Source organism: Mytilus galloprovincialis, chromosome 1, assembly GCF_965363235.1.
Source record: "Mytilus galloprovincialis chromosome 1, xbMytGall1.hap1.1, whole genome shotgun sequence".
In the NCBI taxonomy this organism is placed as follows: Eukaryota; Metazoa; Mollusca; class Bivalvia; order Mytilida; family Mytilidae; genus Mytilus; species Mytilus galloprovincialis.
This window is the reverse complement of record NC_134838.1, coordinates 45,162,907-45,182,975: the sequence shown is the minus strand read 5'-3', so window position 1 is coordinate 45,182,975 and position 20,069 is coordinate 45,162,907. Positions and strand designations below refer to the sequence as shown.

Here is a 20,069-nt window from a genome sequence, read left to right as displayed (position 1 = left end):
TTTTGTAAACAGGAAATTTATAAAAATGACCACATTATTGACCTATCAAACACAAACCAAGGTTTAACTCACGAGTTTTTCCTAAAATTTCTTGTGTACCAAGTCAGGAATATGGCAGTTGTTTCTATGCATGTTGGCTTTTATTTTTTGTTGCAGTTCAGTGTTTCTGTTGTTCCTTTGTTTTACTCTTATAGTTGATGTGTTTTCCTCGGTTTTAGTTTGCAACATGGATGAGTTCTCTCTTAATAGATCAGCGGTATTTTACCGTGACCTTTATCGTTTGGAAAGCCAATGATGTATAGGGATGAATAAAAAGATATACAAGGAACGAGTATATATTAAGAATTTGATCTGCACCATGGCGACAAAGGGAAACAACTCTATCTCAATCATATTAATGTACATGTAAGAATATATATATGTAGGACTCTAAAGTGCGATGGTACTCTAAAGTGCGATGATCACGCTAAAGTGCGATGGTCTAAGCTAAAGTACGATGGTGTCTCACGCTAAAGTGCGTTGGTTGTTTGTTCGCTAAAGTACGATGGTGTATCACGCTAAAGTGTGATGGTCCAAAGGGTAAGATTCGAAGTATTAAAACATAGAGGTTTAAAAAGTCTTTTTGCAAAAGCTATTATGCTAAGATATAACATATGTGATAGGCTTTACAATTTACCGGTAGGCAAGTAATTGTTTCTAAATTAACAAGTCCGACCAAGTAATAATTGCTATAAAGGTTATTTATGTTTTGCTAATACTATATTTCATGTAAAATAATTTTTTAACAATTCGGGGCGTATTGAATATTTGGATAATTGGTGTAGATTGCCGTTCACACTAATGTTACAACCTCCCTTACATTTGTCATTGAAAATTAAAAATCCCTAATTCTTTCATTGTCGGAAAATCCAACAAACGACAACTACTGAATATCAGTATAACATAGGAAAGAACAACAGAAGTAAACACAAGAAATATTCCAAGTGATGACACTAGCGTCGGTGCAACCATCATCTACACAGAAAAGGGAACAAGACAATTACAGTGTATCACTGATGGAGGATATTTACGGAGACAGAAACATTTTACAGTATACATAGCAAAACATTTCACAGCATTGACATATTTTTGACATCTTTAAACATTTCTATTAAAAAAAAAAGGATATAAAGTGTGCATGTGTAAATACCATTAATCGTAAATGTATCTTTCTTAAGAAATTAAGGTTGAAAATTAATTGCGTCATAGTTCAGCCAATACAATGGTTTTGTTTTAGGTGTGGCGATATTTATGTTGGGGCACATACATCCTTTATAACATTATATCAACTTGAGCATAGTTAACCTAATAACACAGCACTATTTAACTCAGATTGTGTTGTATACATAACTTGCTAATCGTTTGATTTTAAAAAAGCTTACCTATGCTTTGTTATACAAACATATGAGAGCTTACTTCTTAGGGAGCTACCATTTGATTTTTATGGGGGGGGGGGGGGGGGGCTAGGATGAAAAATTTTGTCCTGCATTTTTTTTTTAGCTGTAATCTCTGTCCTGCCTTTTTATTTTTCACTCTGTTCGGTCCTGCCTTTTTTTTTTTAGTTTATCCTGACTTTTTTTTACCTAATTTGTCGTCCTGACTTTTTTTTTTTTTGCAAGTGTCTCATCCTGACTTTTTTTTTTACTCAAAACCCCTGTCCTGCCTATTTTTTTCAAATTTCATCCTAGCCCCCCTCCCCCCCCCCCCCCCCCCCCCATAAAAATCAAATGGTAGCTCCCTTACGAATAAAAAATAAGTGCACAATCACTCGCTATTAAAACGGGGTGATACACAGTTTACATAAAGCACTAGCAACTGAAAGTTTCCTTAAATTTTGCGGAGATAACGCAGAATATTGTGCTCATTCCCTTTTATAATGTACCCAATATAAAAACCTTCGGGAGAATTTATGTTTAAATTTTCAAAAATTGGTTAAAGTAAATGTTATCAAATCAGTATCATATTTAATTAATCAAAATAAAATGGCTGATGCCAACCAAATTTGTAAATATATGAAATAAGCATTTGAATATAAAAAAAGGAGATGTCAGATGTGGTATGATTGGCAATAAGACAACTATCCACCAAAGTTCAAATGTAGTGGATGTCAGTACACTGTAATAACAGGCAACCGTACGGTCATTAACAATGAGAAAATCACTATTTAAAGTTCTAAACAATGCTTAGTGTCAGTTAGTCTACCATAAATAATGGAAGAACTATACAAAAAACAGACTTGTAGTTATAGATACGGCATATAATAAATTTTCTCTTATTTTGCATTATGTTTTATTTACATTATTTGTCATGTTGTATATGTCATGTTTGTTGAAGTACACTTGGAATACGCAATGCCATCTTTTTTTTTATATATGTGCTTTATCCAATGAAATTTTTGATTTGATCTAAGATGTCAACCGAAAATAAGTAAATCTGACTTGAAATTTTGTAAAGTATAGTGCTGTTTTGCAAAAACTGAACGTTTTCTTCAAAACACTGCAAAGTGCTTGACTAATTGAATAGCGCGAAACTTCCTTAGGACGTGACGTGATCATCATTATGACGTTACGTCATGTCATATAAATAACGTTATTAAAACAAAAAAACAACATCTATACTTTATGTTTAGTAATTATTCAATTATTTGAGTAAACCTGCTGTTATACATGACTGAATAACAATTTACTGTTTTTGGTATTTTTTTACTGAAATTTACCCGTTTCTTGACAATGTTTTGAAATTTCGCTACGCAGCAAGAGGGTTAAAACTAAAAGCGAGAGAAATGCAATGTTCGCCGAGCTTTCTCCTTTTCCGTATTTTCCTACAATATACAATACGAACTTATGTTTTAGCAGACAATTTATAGTTAACGCATGAAAACATGTATCTCTATTTTTCCGACGTTACTTTTCATTAAAATCGACAGCATTCGGGGATCACTAAAGTAAACTGCCACATAAACAATAATTCGAATGTATCCGTTCGCTTCAAATAGAAGCAGGATAAGTATGCGTATACTGTTTTGTATTTATATAGTAAAACATTGTGATTCAGCCGACAAAAACTGTTAAATTCAATCAATTACTCGTAAGTCATGGACATATGGTGTAAAAAATTGTTAATCAAATATTCCTAATATATTTTTCAGTATGTTTATTTTTAGTTTGTATAAACAACTGTTAACGTCATTATCGAACTACGTTTTTACGTCTATATTTTCCCGGACCATCGCACTTTATCGTATGGAACCACGTACTTTAGCGTAGACCATCGCACTTTAGCGTGACCACCATACTTTAGCGTCCCCATCGCACTTTAGAGTACTACATATATATGTCAGCTCTAAATGGTCTAGAATCTAAACATTATTAACAGATTTTACAGAAACAATCGAAGATCTGTCATCAACACCAAAGTCTCCTAATAGCAAAGAAAATATTAAAACACTAGTCATTTTGGGGCCCTTTATAGCTTGCTGCTTGGAGAGCCGATGCTCAGTGTTAAAGACCGTACTTTGATCTATAATGTTTTACTTTTACAAATTGTGACTTGGATGGAGAGTTGTCTTATTGACACTTATTGTTTAGTTCAGTATCTTATGCTTTACAATTCTTCCTTTTAACGCTTACGTATGTTTGTGTTATCATATCTTTATGTTGTTGATATTTCGGGGCAAGTAAAAAAAGTATGAAACTCGGCTCGATTACGATTCCTATAAAAATAGATGTTTATCCTCCTCTGGTATATAGTAGTCACCACTAGTGACTTTAGCTAATATGTACATAGTTTGGTTAACTGGATTATATTAAACTCTTCATATCACAATTGAGAGGTTCGTTAAAGCCAACTTGGTTATACTTTCCTTATATATATCTGACCTATCAAAGAACCGTTATATTAATGAAGTTGCTATGGGTAATGGAACACATTTTACATTATGTATTGAAAATGTTTTTGGTACATGGGGCATTAATACCATGTTCCATTACCTATTTCAACCTTACTCTAAGTGCATTTCATGTCTAAATAAGTTGGTTTCTCCGGGTGTAATAAGTAGGTTTTTTCTTAAACCATTCAATTTTTTGATATACATGTACTGCAAAAACATCCACAAGAAGAAATATCGTGAGTGACGTTGTGTTATATATATGAATTGATAAATAGTTCACTACAAATAAGTAACAATTAAAAAATGTCAACAAATCAAAATTGCTGAGATACCAGGTAATTTGAAAAAGTAAGAATCCCATAAAACCTGAAAAATAAAAACGTAAGATAAAATTAATCAACAAACCGAAGGAAAATAAATGTAATGCTCCCGACTTGGTATATTCATTTTTCTGAAGATTAACTATCTAAGCTTCCCTATAGTATAATGTTGCTTAAAGTTCCTTTATATCATTGGCAAACAGTAAAACTGAAATTTATTTGCTTCTGACTTAGTTAAAAATACTCTGTCTAAAATTCGTTTAAGGCATGTTATGTAGTTTTATTTCAGTTGATGTAAGATACGGATTTGAGTCCTTTTGAATGCGTTTTCACAATTATACACCTCGCCATAAGTTAAGCAACACCTGATTATTTTTAGAATCGTTTTTTACAGATCTTATAACTAATCGAAATATCGATACAATTACAAAATTTGAATTTTAATAAGATAACAAACATTATGTTAATTGAAAAGTGCAAATTTTGGACGGTTTTCATGATTATTTGTTTGAATATTTCATTTTGGGCAAATGGTTGTAAAATGGCCCCAAAAAAACCCGAACATAAGATAAAGTTTCAACTTATACTGATTTTTTATGACAAATTTGCTCTACAATATACACAAAATTCTATTAAAACACGTGGTTGACAATTTGTTAATACATTAGAGTATATTTAAAGTCAGTAGCGAGTGTATCATCCACTCTTCCGAAAAAGTTCATCCACACGTCGTCTCATGCTTTGAAATAAGTGTCGTAATGTTCGGGCAGTGATTCTGTGCCATTATTCAATTAAGGCTGTCGTAATTCTTGTCAATTATGACAAGCTGGAACCCTATTGTCGACCAATATCATCCAAGACATGCTCAATGGGATTTATATCCGGTAACATGGCTGGCCAAGGAATAGTCTCAATTGTCTCCTGACGTAAATAATCTGCAGCAATGCGTGCTCTGTGTGGTCTAGCATTATCGTCCATGAATATTGGTCTAGTTGCTAGATTATGAGTGCCAAAATGTAGCACAACGATATCCCGGATGCTGTTATCGCGATATTTTTTACTCGTCATAGTCCAATCAGGAACATATCGGTCCATTTTGCAGTCAAATGAAAAGCATCCCAAAACTGTCAAACCCCAACCACCAAATGCTGTAGTTCCAAGGATGTGATGTTCCCTGTATACTGTATTCCGAGGGCGCCTTACGCGCATGCGTTCATCAATATGATGTAGGAGGAATCTGCTCTCGTCAGCCCAATGGACTCGACGCCACTGTCTCAAAGTCCAATTGCGGTTATCACGTGACCACTGATGTCGAGCTTGACGATGCCTGATAGTCAGCAATGGTCTTTTGACTGGCCTACGGGGACGTAAATTGGCACAATTTAGTTTGCGGTTAACAGTTCGTAGACTCACGCATCCATGAACTTCCCACGGTTCTCGCGTAAGCGGCGAGCTGTAGTGAATGGATGTCGACGAGCTGACTGTGAAAGAGTCCTGTCATCTTTTGCAGATATTTTACGTGGCCTACCAGAACATTCGCGCTCATCAACGGTCCCACTCTCTTTATGGCGCTTTAATAATCTCGAAATTACACTGTATGATACACCAGAGTGGACAGCTGTTCTGCGCATACCAATGACTTGCCATTTTTGTGCACTTGTTAACTTATGCCTTGGCATCTTCCAAAACAGAATATTTATCGTATATACTGACAAAACAGCACGTGAAACACCTTACATTTAATTGCACGAAACTTGCAAGGGAAAAACTTGTATGTAGCTTTCGAAAACCTGTTTTTTAAGATACTTAGGAATAAAGTCTATTCCTGAATTTTTACCTGTCGATTAACAATAGATTAACAAAATATATGGAAACAAAGCAGTATCAATTTTTTTTTTTTTAACAAAATAAAGAAGGAAAAACATTAAGGTGTAAAAAGTTGCTTAACTTTTGGCGAGGTGTATAAATACCATCATACGACATTGGTAAATATTTTGATTAGAAATGTCCTAAGCTCATGACACTATATAACTGTACATAGACTTGTTTAGATACAATTCATGACACATTTTCACTGAACGACTTTAATATACCAAGATCAATCAGAGCAGCTGCTTATTGTTATAAGAGAGCAATTAATGGTATTTTATACGATCGTCATACAATCGAGAAATTTAGCTAGCTTTCTTTTTTGGATTGTTTTTTGTGTTCAGTATTTTTGTTATTTTAATTTATACATATTGTACGGAAGAATAAATGTCAATCTCGTAGAAGAGAGAGGAAAATAAATGATTATTTGATTTTTTTAAATTATTTTGTACCGATTATAAATTTTATAGATTTTAAAAGACAAACACAACAACAACAATAGAATGATACATGATTCTTTATAGACTTCCTGTAGAGATAACTTCAATTTCATTTTAATTGTGCCACACTACATGTACCAACATGCAACTTCCTCGAAATTAAAGTAACAGCTGTCTGTATTACTGATTCGAAGAAAAGAAATATAGAAAACAACAAGGTAAATATGTATCCGTAAAAAAACTGTATTTACGTAATCTTGACAATTTTATTGGGTCTATTATAATTATCTAAATTGTAACTTATATATAGTTTCTATCTTTACTGTATTCTTTGTTATCTCATATCCCGAATAATAAATTTCAATGGTCAATAGACAATAGATTTATCTTATACGAATATCTCTTATATGAAAATAAACTTTCCATCAATTTTGATGTGCATGTAAAATCTGTATAAAAAAAAGGAAAAAAAAGTCAAATTTTCTTTTAAGCTTAAATTCCTGATTATGTAACGGAAAAATGTCATCTACGTTATCTCTTGCCGTTCATACAAAATATTGTCGAGATTCCCTTTTGGTGACAAGAAAGTATGATATGCGGTTCAGAGAAACAGTATCTGAATACCACTTGTATAAATCAACTTATATCATTGTTTCTATTTTAGTAACTAATGAGATAGCAATGGCTAATTTCCATTATCATAACCAAAGACAGCGTTATTTTTTTAATATTTCAATGATAAAATATCAACTGTTATTTTTTTTTGTTGTTGCTTAATGTCTAGAGAGTAAATATAAATAGGATCCTTAAGCAGACCTATCTCGTCTTCCCTCCCCTATTTTTCCTTTTTCCTTCTTTTTTTTTGGAAAGGGGGGGGGGTGCTATATTTATGACAGACAAGAAATATCGAAAGACACGGAATGTTCTACCGCTATATATATTCATTATATCAGAATACAGTCATCAAGTCGTGTTCATTCTGATTGGGAACATTCATTTGATTAAAAGAACTGTTACAATCTATATGTTAAATCTCTGCAAATAAAAAAGACGAACTTCAGCTATTTGTGACAGATTTTTTAAGCTTATTGCGAGGCGTTGGTGATAAAATGTTGAATTCAAAATTTTAAAACTACAAACTTAAATAAAAATGCGATTGACTGTATTTAGACATTAAATGAAGTCCGAGATTACACACAAGTTTTATTTAGATTTTGTCCTATATGCATAGTCATTTGGATCTGGGAAGACTTGCCAAGTGCGTGAGTTCGGAATATGGCATATGTATGGCACATTTTTTTGTTAATCCGTTGTGTTTGCATTTTGTTTTGTTGTTGTTATTGGTTTCTATAATCTAGTTTTAAATTATATATGTATTTGGCTGTATTTGCTTTTGGGACATTTGGGGGGGGGGGGGGTAGTATTTGTTTTTAGGGTTTAAAGTTGCCGGACCAAGGGGTGCTAAAAATTGACAGAGATATAACTATTTGAAGTCTGAAATACTAAACTGTTCGGAGGTGTAAAAGAAAAACATTTTTCACGGGAATTTGAATGTAAACCAAATTGTTTTATTGACGAACTTCTTGAATGTAAGAACTGAAAATAATGCGTTTACACAAATGACAATAGATTATCATGTGTCAATGTTATCAGTTTACAGAAAACAATGAAGAATTTGGTGCTTGTAATATTTTGTTTGATCATTGATGTTACATGTAACTCAAATCCATACAGAAATATTGGACACTATAAAGGTTAGTACATTATACAAATACTTTATTGATGAAACATGACTTTTGAAAAATCCGTACGGTAAATATTTCATGTATTTGTTTCATTCACAGAGTCAAGACATGTTTAAAATTAAAAAGCTAAAAAATGAAATTAAAAACAACTATAATAGGATCTTCAAAATAATGTTCATCTTATTGATAAATAAACAAAACAATATAATTTGGTTATATAAGTGCAAAACGGGCACTTGTGATGTCACAATGAATGATAAACAAGTTGAAAATTGCATATTTGACCAACAAAAAATGCCATCGTTCACATACATTTTCTACCAAATGGAAATGAGAAAATTTAAGGCTTTACGCTATCCAAAAAGATATGTAAACAGTTATTAAAAAAGCTCACCGAAGATTAACATCATTATGAAATACGTTTTGTAACAAAATGGCTTTGAGGACAGCAATTGCTTATAATTAAATACTAATGGCATGCTCACTGGGGTAAAGCTGATGACCGTAACTGCATTTACGGTCATCCCAGGCAAGATGTCGGATGAAAAATTAGGTCATTTTCTGTATTGTCTGTTAAAGTGTTTCTATATCATTTTCTTTACAAATCATACATTGAAACGATGTAAATTTATAAAAGAATCACTCGAAAATCACTAATTACTTCCGAGAAATGTGCATGAAACGAGAAATTCGATTTGAAAAAATCGTTAAGATGACCGTAAATCATAATCAAAATATTTTCAAGATGACCGTAACATAAAACAAGGATGACCGTGATTGGTAAAAAGATGACCGTAACTTGTAAAGGATGACCGTAATTTGTAAAGACTGACTGTAATTTATATAGGACGACCGTAACTTTTATAGGATGACCATCAATTCTAAGAAATATCCGTATTGTATTCGAAGCTTTTTTGTTGAGTTTGTCGATCTCAATAGGGTTAGCGAATATAAATATGTTTCATAAATTTCTTTTCTTAAACTATAATATAATTGGCCATATTTAGGATTTATAACAATGATAGTAAATTGCATATTTCCGTAAACAATGAAATATTTATTGATGTCGACGTTAAAATTTTAACACAAATAGACAGCGATACGACGAAAATTTGAAGAAACATGAATGTGTCCCTAGTACACGGATGCCTCATCTACACTATCATTTTCTATGTTTAGTGGACTATGAAAATGGGATAAAACTGTAATTTAACATTAGAATTAAAAAGGTCATACCATAGGGAAAATGTGTACTAAGTTTCAATTTTATTTAACTTGAAGCTGGACAAACGGACAAACAAACAGACGAACGGACGAACGTACGCACAGACCAGAAAAACATGATGCCAATAAATGGAGCATTAAAAACATTAATAATACATACGAATATTTGGTAATCGAGCCCATGTGTATGGTTCCAAAGGAAGCAGATTAAAATCTTAATTTGTCTTGATATATGCAGGCGGAAACACTTTTGAAATAGAACAAAAGAATCGAAGCTCTGTGTTTATCGAGAAAGCGATAAATGTTAACTGTAATGTTTGATATAGTAACAAAATTTTAAAAAGTTAATAGAAACAAATAAAAGGACAATTTTCTTATTTTAAAAACACCATTTGCATAAGTTTTCAATGTATCTATTACATAGTAATGCAAAACAATAAGATATCAAGTCGACGACATGGTTCTTATCGGGGCCTTTTATAGCTGACTATGCGGTATGGGCTTTGCTCATTGTTGAAGGCCTTACGGTTACCTATAGTTGTTAATGTTTGTGTCATTTTGGTCTTTTCTGGATAGTTGTCTCATTGGCAATAATACCACATCTTCTTTTTTATATACAGTATCTATAAGTTGGATGTAGAAAATGCATAACCTCCGATTTTTTTTTATCACGGACGGAGAACATATCAATCTTTTAGTTCAGAAATTTTCGTGTCTGCCCTTCTATTATGTGAATCAAGAAAAAATTCCCCAAAACAGGTAACGATTGTATCGAAAAGAGAAAAATTGAGTGCACCTTTTTATGTTAGGGCATGTTTGGGGTGTATATTTTGTCTTTAAAACGTACAAAGCAAGAGTATTTTATATAGCATCTCGCTTCAGATTCTATCATTATTATATATCAAAGCTACAGATTGACTTTATAAGGTAAACAAGAGTGCACACGCTGAAATGTCTCGCCTTCTATACTAATCATTGATATTATGTTGGTAGTCCTAAGTATAAAGCTATGCTTTATTACAACTGTCACATAAACTTATCATTAACCAAGATAACTAAACAAAGACCAATGAACCTTGAAAAAGAGGTCCAGGTCAGATGAACCATGCCAGGCAGACAGGTACAGCTAACAATGCTTCTATACAACATATATAGTTGACACATTACTTATAGTTTAAGAAAAATAGACCAAAACACAAAAACTTAACACTGTGCAATGAACCGTGAAAATGAGGTCACGGTTAAATAAAACCTGCTCGACTGACAGAAAGATCATAAAATATTTCCATACACCAAATATAGTTGACCTATGGCATATAGCATTAGATAAAAAGACCAAAACACAAAAATTTAACTATAACCACCGAACCATGAAAATGAGGTCAAGGTCAGATGACACCTGCCAGTTGGACATGTACACCTTACAGTCCTTTCATACACCGAATATACTAGCCCTATTGCTTATAGTATCTGAGATATGGACTTCACCACCAAAACTTAACCTTGTTCACTGATCCATGAAATGAGGTCGAGGACATTGGACATGTGACTGACGGAAACTTCGTAACATGAAGCATCTATATACAAAGTATGAAGCATCCAGGTCTTCCACCTTCTAAAATATAAAGCTTTTAAGAAGTGAGCTAACGCCGCCGCCGCCGCCGCCGCCGGGTCATTATCCCTAGGTCGAGCTTTCTGCAACAAAAGTTGCAGGCTCGACAAAAATGAGTGACAGTACGAAAAGATGAAATATATGGGTCAAGTGAGATACCTATCTAATGAATCACAAAAACAGAGTAGGTGTGTTTGAATAGCTATTTTTTCTAAAAGTACTTGACGACAGTCTTTTAATTTGGATGATGAAAATGGATATCTTCGAAAAAATATGATTTTCTTGTGTGTGATAACTAGGGTTTATAATCTTCAACCACTGAAAATGTTTAGTCTGCCCTTCCACGAAATATTTAATTAGAATTCTTTTAAATGCTTAAGAATTTTCAAAAATTCCATCTGACATCCGAACAGACAATATTTTTAAGTTGAATCAATGCAGACAAGATCATTAACTAATGCTCATTAGCTAGTAGATACATTTGTCTTTTAAAATATAACTGACATATAACGATCGATCGTAATGGTGCTATGTGGATAAATTTATCAGTTTTCAAGAGCAAAATTGGCAGAGCGTCATCCCTACAATGGCTTCCATTTCTAAGATTGTGAGCATGAACTGGGGAGATAATTTTGAAGAAGTAGAATCCTGACTGTATGAATAACATTTCTATATATATATACAAATTTACAACGTTCCGCCTTGTGATACGCTTTTCGTACAATACTATTTTAAGGATCTACTTTGCTGGAGCTCACCTTCACTAGTTTATTCGAATGATATTTTCAAAATATTTCTGTTATTTTATTTGCACGACAAAATGAAAGACGATATAATATCAATGGGTGTACATGCAATTTTTTGGCATTTTTAAAAATGTGTATTTACTATATGTCATTAAAAGGAATCCCAGAAACAAAAATAAATCTTTTGTCGAGCAGTTGAAGGCTGTGCACCGCATTTTTTTCATTATGCTTGTAAGGTGTCATTTTATCGCGCTTTTGTAGCATGTTTTCCCTTCCTGTTCATTTGCATGTCTTTTGGCAAATTCATTTTAAAAATTAAACCCTCTACTGTAAAAAAGATACATATGGTAATCTCCGATTTGAAGCACGTCTTATTTTCTTCTACCTATAGGATAAAACTCTTATATTAATATGTGTATACCAAACACGATTAATCATTTGATACAAAAAGATAGTTATATAAATACGGATATTTCTTAGAATTGAGGGTCATCCTTTAAAAGTTACGGTCATCATTTACAAATTACGGTCATCTTAAAAGCAGTTACGGTCACCCTTGTTATGATCGCTGATTCTGTTACGGTCATCTCGATTGTGATTTACGGTCATCTTGGCGATTTTTTCAAATCAAATTTCCCGTTTCATGCACATTTCTCAGAAGTAATTAGTGATTTCCGAGTGATTCTTTTATAAATTTACATCGTTTCAATGTATGATTTGTAAAGAAAATGATATAGAAACACTTTAACAGACAATACAGAAACTGACCTAATATTTCATCCGACATCTTGGGATGACCGTGAATGCAGTTACGGTCATCAGCTTTACCCCAGTGATGCTATCAAAATAAGTTATTTTTGAAGTTTTTGAACATGCATACACTACTTTTCCATTAGTTTTGTACTAAATAAATTGAAGTAGTGTTTCCCTCGGTTATAGTTGTACCCACAATTTGTTTCCTCTCAATTGGTTGGTGATTTCTAAACAACGGTATACTACTGTGTCATTTATTTATTGCATAAAGGCTACTATGTAAGACAAAATGTTTGTTTGTAAAAATTATATAACTTTTACAGTTATTTATATTATTTTCTTAATTTCAATTTCGGAAATTACGTTTCATGTATATCTATTGACAAATCGGGTTTAATATTTAAACTTCCGCTATATCGGTTCTAGGTGTTATGCTTGCTACCATTGATTTTTCCCTTATTATTCTTTGTTAAATTTGCACTTTTCAAAAATATGTGCATATTTTATCTTTGTTTCAAACAAAGAAAAACTTGGCATGAGTTAAGGTTTATTTCTGTTTAGTACTATAGACAAAATATCATCTAATATTTCATGGCATATAAGAAAATAAGCATCACCGGAAGTTAACCAATAAAATATTCACTCCATTTTATCATGTGTACAAGCTTTAGTATCCGTGTTACCTAAAATAAAAAAAATAATAGTGCTTTGACACACCTAAAATATATGTTTATAACTCAGAATTTTTCACATAAAGGAGAATTTTTTGATGAATTATCTGAATATGACTTTTTCTTTTACAAGACTGGTTATTTCATGCATTACTGTCAAGTATTGTCATGTATGATTTTTTTTTCAATTATATGTTCAAACCATTAGCTAGCTATAAAACAAGGTAGACATGAAAATCAATCAAGGGAAAATAGGTTGTGTAAAATTTGTAATACAAATGAAATAGAAAATGAATTCCATTTTGTACTAGTGTTTCCAATTTTGGCTGATATAAAGTTTTACCGTTATGGTGTCAAAGTAATTGTTACAGATACTCATTAATTAGTCTTTTTAGAATTACTTTGAAAAATCTTGCTGTATTTCTGAAAAAAGCTAAATGCTGTTACTATGAGTTTATGAAAATGAATATACTTGATAAATAAATAAATTTACTACAAATTCAAGTCTATCAAAATATTTTGAAAATCTAATCGTATAACTGTTCTAGTCGTATAACTGTTCTAGCCGTAGAACTGTTCTAGTCGTAAAACAGACCAAATATTTTGTCAGTTCGAAGTAGAACTGTCTTAAACTGTTCTAGGGTAGAACTGTAAGGATCAGTTCTAGGTTAGAACTGTTCTAGGTTAGAATTGTTCTAGGTTAGAACTGTTCTAGCTAGAACTGTCTAAAAGGTGTCATGATGACAGTTCTACATACTGTCCTAGAACAGTTCTCCTGACAGATTCTGACGGATTTGATGAGAGGTTAGATGTGATCTCCACTGTAGATTATACTAGATTTTTTCTCAAACTATTGAACTGATAAGGTTATATGACAGTTGCTGTATGTCTTCATTTAAACAAACATAATCCACAACTTTTGAGTAAAATACAAACTTTGATGAGTTACCAATGTAATCTGACCAAGTTTGTAAGTTTATAAGTCTCTGTTTAAATAAATGTATAAACAGTTCTGTCGAAGAACTGTAAGCAGAAGTAACCAAATCAGTTCTATCTGTAGAACTGTCAGCATAACTGAATAAATCAGTTCTAACTGTAGAACTGTGTGCAAAACTGTCTAAAACTGTTCTAGCCGTAGAACTGACAAAACCTGTCAGGATTGTAGAACAGTTCTTAATGAGAATTGTTTTAATATATATGATATTCTTTTGACTTATTTATATTCAAGACAAAGAGTCCTTATAACTGTTCTATGGATAGAACTGACTAAATCAATTTCAGCCGTAGAACTGACCAAATCAGTTTTAATCGTATACTAGTAACTGTTCTAGTCGTATAACTTTTCTAGCCGTAGAACTGTTCTAGTCGTAAAACTGTCTAAAACTGTTCTAGGGTAGAACTGACAAAACCTGTCAGGATTGTAGAACAGTTCAAAATGAGGATTTTTTAATATATATTATATTCTTTTGACCTATTTGTATCTAAGACAAAGAGTTCTTAAAACTGTTCTATAGGTAGAACTGACTAAATCAATTTTAGCCGTAGATCTGACCAAATCAGTTCTAACCGTATAACTGTTCTAGTCGTATAACTTTTCTAGCCGTTAATATAAGGGTACTAAAATATTGGTACAGACAATACCAACAATGATCACAGTATTCCATGTTGGAACATCATAACTTTTAAGAGAGATTTGAAATAGACAAACTTTCAAAATGCTGAAAATGTAACGGTATTACCAAAAATCTGTAGTACTTAAAATTTCAAGTACAAATCCAGTACTTTAAAATACAGGTACCTTAATATTACAATAATTTTAAAGTAACCAAATAGTACTGAATATTAAAAGTCATTTTCCAGTACTACAGATTTTTGGTACAGAAATAGTACCTATGCAAAAGTAGCTGTGTAGGGGATTTTTTGTATTAATTGTATTTGTTTATGCTACATATCTATGGTGGTTGATTGTTTCATTTACAAACATATCGCAATTCCTTATTTTAATATGTATAAAGATAATGACTTTTGTCACTAGGTTATGTTGGATGTTACGTGGACGACGGCAATAGATTGTTAAAGCATAGGATATCTTTCTTACATGGGATTACATTAGAGAAATGCAGACATCACTGCAGGGGATTCAGATATTTTGGGTTACAGGTAAACCATAACTTTAACTTGCTTGACGATGATTTAAATTAACAGAGTATATGTGCATTGCGTTTTTGGTAGACCTGTAATAAGTGCCGATTCAAACATGATTCATGATTCATTTTGCTTTGTTTCATAAAAAAAAGAATGGCAAACGAAGATACAAGTATCTTGTCTTAGGAAGGGATAAATCCTACTTTGTAAATAGTGGGAGATATTATGGACATAATTGTGCAAATTGTGATAAAAGCATGAAATTTGGTATAAAGGTTGACTAAATGATACTTAAGAAATATCCGCTGCTGGCCAGAATTTTTTTTTTTTTTTTCAAAATGGCCACCACACATTTCGAAAATGGCGTCATTACAAATTGGCAATAATTCGTTAATCCTTTGAAAGGTGTGTTATATGTAAAATCCAATTTTAGATTTGATAAAAAGTAAATGTCAGTTCCTAAATTAGGACTAGACAGTACATTAATGAAACTAAAGGTGTCTTCCGGTTTCAAAATGCAGGTCAAAAAGTCAAAATTTTCAATTTTTATACTTTCAAGCAACTTCACAAGGGATGTAAATCCTTGAAATATGTGTGATAGGTATAATCCAATGTAAGTTATGATTAAACGTTAAAAACAGTTCCTAAGTACGACAAATAACACATAAATGAAAAAAATGGTGACTTCCGGTTAAAAAATGGCGACAAATACGTAGAAAATATTTTTATTATTTCCATCAAATTATCAAGTGATAATACTCTTTGTTAATTTTAAATGCCTAGTTTGGTTAGAAAGACAGGTTGCTTGTCTTTTAATTATCTGATAGTTGCCTATACAACAACCCGTACAAGGAAGGCCAGAACGGTAGCATCTACAGTTACCAACACAGCTGTATTTTCGCCTACGCATTTCAAATTTTTCTGACACGAGGTTGCAACGGCAGTCAAAGAAGTCCATTTTAGTTTCCAACTGTCATTCTTTCTTTCATCAAACCCCAGTGTTCATGACTTGGTACATGTACCTGTAGAATACACGAATCAGGCTGAGCCCAAACAACTCCTCTTTGATATACTTATCTTTTGGTGTGCTCTGGAAAAGAACCTCTTGTAGGCGGAATTGCATCACAATGGCGCTGTTTCCTGGCAAACAATTCACATAGTGCCTCGCTTCATACTTCAGCCAAAAAAAAAGTCCTTTACATCTGGAAAACCTTCCATTGTTAGCCAACCTGACATCTTCCATTTCTCATGACAATTCAACAAAGTCCACCATCCACTGAATGCATGGACGAAAGTAAGAGCAGCAACCAAGGACCAAACGCATTTGATATGTCACGTACAGGAAGCCATCAAAAGACGTTATTCCTTCCATAACCTATCCACAATTTGTCCTATCTAATTTTGCGATTGCTGCAATTCCTGAAACTTTTACATCTCTGTCAGTACTACATAAAATTACATTTTACAACACTTTTCATAATCATGCCGAACATGGACAAACATTCGTGTATCTGCTTCTTCATGATTACAAGAGGGTAGATAGGAAGTATCTTTATTGAAATTGCAAAGAAGATTTTCATCATGAGTAACATACACATTTTTATTAGTCTCTTAAGAAGCAATTTTGTCAGCAAGAAACTTGAACAATTTCGTTTCGTTGTCATCTCCACAGAGAAAACTACTACAAACCATTGGTGTTCTACCAGAATCAACAATTTTCCATCTGGCACAAGAACCTCGCCTTGTCTTGTCACAGCCTTTACATTATTCATTTAGTAAACATCAAATACAATGTGTACTTTTGAATACTTATCGATGCAAGATTTTATATAAGGCAGTATGACATCATTAGCATAATCATCAAATATTTTTGCCCAACTTTGTGCCCTGGAATTAACCATTGCTGCCCCACCAACGATAAATGCGTCCGAATTTGGATCAGCAAATCGCAGAATGTTTCAAGTAAACCCATTTGCAGCGATTTAATACCACTATTTCAAGTGACATCCTGAGATACAGACGGAGGAGCAATTTAGTTTTTATGGATAAAAAATATTCCAAGTAAAACTGCCTACTATGACAAGAAATGAAAAGTCTAGAAAAGATATCGAAATCACTTTTAAGGTTATCTAGCTTTGTTTTTGACTAAGACATTTCAAGTTTAATTTTGTGGCCAAAATAGGAAGTGGTTCTTTTTATACCCCCGCTTTGTAAAAAGTGGGGTATACTGTTTTACCTCTGTCTGTCCTTCCGTCAGTCCATCAGTCCATCAGTCCGTCAGTCCGTCAGTCTGTCAGTCAGTCCGTCCGACCAATGAATATTTTTCGTCACATTTTTCTCAGGAACTACCCTACCAGGATTTCTGCAATTTGGTTTCAGGCTTGATATAAGTCAGCTATACCGTGTGATGCGTTTTCAGATTCATCACTCAACAACTTCCTGTTTACCGAACACTTGTTTGATTTTACACATGATAGCCAAGTTGAAAATTTTTCGTCACATTTTTCTCAGGAACTACAATACAAGGATTTCTGAAATTTGGTTTAAGGGTTAATATAAGTCAGCTATACCGTGTGATGCGTTTTCAGATTCATCACTCGACTACTTCCTGTTTACCGAACACTTGCATATTTTTACACAATTAATATTATCCACTTGCGGCGGGGGTATCATCAGTGAGCAGTAGCTCGCAGTTTCACTTGTTTATTTGGTTATAAAAAGCAGGTTCTCCTTCGTTTTGCATTTGCTTCAAAAGGTCTTCGTTTTGTTTGGACCAATATCTTGAAGTTTATTTACATATCTTACCTGTTCCCGAAACAACAATTTCCTAAATGGAGTATTGTTTTTTTACAAATCTGACGACTCGTTATCACTTTACAATGCCTTTAAAGCTGTTTAAAGAAATCTTTTTGTGTTTTCGTAGAGACTTCAGTATTTCGTTCGTCTGTTGTAGAATGACCCAAACCACTAGATCTTTCAAATTCATCTTCTAGTATACTGACTTCACTGGTCCAGCTACCATCCATTTGTCTAAAATGGATCTTCGGTTAATCCTATGGCACCAACATCGCCCTTCTCAATTGCATTATTCTGTACTTGTGCATGATCAATTGTGTTGTAAGAAAGACATTTGCCACCTGTTGATGATGTTCGGGAAGGGAAGTCATATCTCGGAGACGGTCGGTAACGATCTAGCATAATTTACACGATCAAGACCTAAAACAATACGCTTTTGTGCTTTATATGGATTTTTTTAATAGTACGAAATCTCACTCATGAAATGAGTATAATACCAAAATCAGAAGTAGTTCTTAATTCATAATTAAACGCCAGGAATTAAACTGTGGTCGAGATTACTCTATTTCCTTATACCAGTCTTTTAAATCATTGAACGCCACATAGTCATGACATAATTATATATTCTGAGTTGAGCTTTCATAATCCGAAATTAACAATTCAAGCAAAATACAAGCGGTTGTCTGATGCGCCTGTCTAGTTCTAGGTACATTTGAAAATACATTACAAGAATCTGCTGTTCTTGGTGTTGCAATATTGGCTTCAGTTAGACGAAATGTCCATCCCCTATCACGCAATATATCACCCAAAGATTTATAACAAGTCATTTCAATGTGCAATCCACCAAACATGACGATACACTTATCTTTTCCTTACAAATCAGGCCATTCCCACTGAATTTGATTAGGCATTTCCAAAAGTGGCTGATCTGCAGTTCCAATTGGTGGTTCTCCGGGATTAACTACATTTTCGCCTTAAACATCGAATACCTGAGAAATGCTTGGTAGTGTATACAAATCGCTCTTGATATCTATAAATAGTTTGCACATGCGCAAAAGTGTTAAACACATGTGTATCATAACCTTGAAAATGTTATTAACCAATTCATAATATCATTAGAAATCCAAAAACACTAAATATATGTTAAATAGTTCAAATGTTTTTGAAATAATTTTGCATGCGCAAATACTAGATATGTCAAATATTAATTTGTAATAAATATGTGATGTAAGGAAGATTCACCTAACCAGGTAATTGGTTTTTACTAAAAAGAAGTTCAAAGAAAAGTTTTCCAGAAAAATCAGTATTTTCAAACTAAAGAAAACATGGCCGTGGCCATCTTGAAAAAAAAATTAATTTTAATGGCCAGCAGTTATTTCTTAAAAAGTATATAATAATGATGCTTTGTGGTAATTTTCATGCTTGTATCATCATTTGCACAATTCCCTCGATTTTGCTTGCTAATATCTTCCACTATAAAGGATCATTCTGATTCAAACAAAAAATTCTCTGAAACTGACATTATCAAGATGCTTGATTTCTTGATTGACAACATATTTGTTACGTTCGGAGGACGTGTTTTTCAACAGACTATCGGCATTCCAATGAGAACGAATTGTGCCCCTCTTCTTGCCGACTTGTTTCTTTATTATTATGAGGCTGACTTCATACAGGAACTTCTTAGGAAGAAAAATAAGAAATTAGCAATATCCTTTAACTCTACTTTCCGCTATATAGATTATGTTCTTTCAGTAAATAATTCCAAATTTGGTGACTATGTTTAACGCATCTATCACATTGAACTAGAGATAAAGGATACA

General features: G+C 32.9%; 1 long non-coding RNA gene across 1 annotated transcript in view; it reads left to right on the top strand.

The window, feature by feature from the left end:
• The first annotated feature begins 6,730 nt into the window (after nt 1–6,730).
• Nucleotides 6,731–20,069, top strand: part of LOC143079038 (uncharacterized) — a 28,222-nt gene continuing 14,883 nt past the window's right edge. The window contains exons 1-3 of the long non-coding RNA XR_012979329.1: nt 6,731–6,775; nt 8,211–8,311; nt 15,344–15,468. This is a non-coding gene — a long non-coding RNA (uncharacterized LOC143079038). The remainder of the gene's footprint in view (nt 6,776–8,210; nt 8,312–15,343; nt 15,469–20,069) is intronic.